This window comes from Homalodisca vitripennis, chromosome 6 (genome assembly GCF_021130785.1).
Source record: "Homalodisca vitripennis isolate AUS2020 chromosome 6, UT_GWSS_2.1, whole genome shotgun sequence".
Classification (NCBI taxonomy): domain Eukaryota; kingdom Metazoa; phylum Arthropoda; class Insecta; order Hemiptera; family Cicadellidae; genus Homalodisca; species Homalodisca vitripennis.
In genome coordinates, this window is record NC_060212.1 from 15,285,487 (window position 1) to 15,287,245 (window position 1,759).

Below are 1,759 nucleotides of genomic sequence, written 5' to 3' on the forward strand. Positions count from 1 at the left end.
AAGTATTAAAGGGATTCGTATACGCTCTAAAATTATGGCTAAACTTACCCCGCCACAATTTTATTTAGAATACAATAATTTTAAATAAACCCCAAAGTCTTCTTGAAACTCTCATGTAACTAAATACAAGTTGTTTGAGGTGCAATTTTGTGAAGTGGTTGGTATTAATTTTGTATCCAAATATTGAAAAGCAATCCAGAAGTTTTTCATTGTCTCGTTTATTACCAATAATGGAAATTGTGGTCTTTGCTATATTTCTTGGGTGCAAAAATACCTTTTTGACTCCAAACTTGATTTCTTTACAACTCATAAGTAAAAGCCTGGAAATCATTAAAAGTTTTTGTGCCATCTAAGAATCATGCTGAACCTAAGATAAAAATGAACAATAATGTTTTCCAGTTTCCGCCTGTTAAGCAACTATACATTTTGCTTTTATTTTATTACTTTTTAAATTATACCATAACAAAATTTTATTGCTAATTAAGGTGTAAAGGCTAAGTATTAAAGGGATTCGTATACTGTATATGCTCTAAAATTATAATCAAACTTATCCCGCCAAAAAAGCATATTTTGTTAGAAATTTGTTTTTGACTGTTGTGAAGGAAACATGATTTTGCCGGACATCTGCCATCGTTACACAGAAAATCAGTAACACTACGTTGCGAGATCTGCAGTCTGATCTCTTCTCAGGTAAATATCTAACCTGACACATAATTGCAAACTAGGTCAAAATAAACAAATCATACCAGAGCGTTGTGACACGCCTAAGTCAAGTTGACACACAACATGGTGGGTGTGGTTCCTGACACGCGAGTCAGTCCTGGAAAAAGCTGGAACAGAGGAAGCGCAAAGGTCCTCCAGGACTACGTTCAACAAGGGTTTCCACAGCCTTGTCCTAAGTAAAGAGTTTTCCCCAGAGGAAATAGCACATTCAAGATTCAAGATTCAAAATGCCTTTGTTCGTGAAATGCACATCATGTACATAACATAATAAGAATACTGTGTGTGTGAATACTGTGTGTTTTCATACTGTACTTTTGACGTGACAACGTCTTAAATTAGGTTGCGGCTCGGAGTCACTCATGAAAAAGTGTAACGCCCGGTAACGTTACGATGCCCGTCCAGTGGATCCGCCGCACGGGATCCGCACGGGATAAAGCAGATAACTGTGGGTCCGCCGCACGGGATAAAGCAGATAACTATGTTTATTCGTGAAAATGTGGAGTGCTTAGATTCGTCATTTACAACAACTACAACAATAAAGGTAAATAATTGTACACTGATATTTCATTATCGTAAACTATGATTGATTGATTAATTGTTAGATTGACACAAAAGTTGAGAAACTGAGTTTATAGGTTATGTCATACTATTGACAAATGTTGATAGTGTTAAGTAAATTATTAGTTTAAATCACTCTGCAATCAATCGTAATTCAGTCGATTGAGAAGAAACAGCGCGTATTGCTAGTCAAACATTTAAAATAACAAATTATAACCTCTAACCTGTCATAACAGTGCGACCAAACAAACGAACTAAAACCGACCAATCACCACGCGCGGAGTTAGAATTTAACTGTGTTTAGCAAGAATTTCAAATTCCAATTTTAGTAAATGTTTTATTCAACTTTACCATTTACAATAACAAATTTTAATTAATTTCAAATTATGTACAATGTTTTTAGTAAACAAAATATATTTCTATAGTTAAAATTTGTGCAATTCTTATTTTCATTCAATTCCTTGTTCCTATTGTGCAA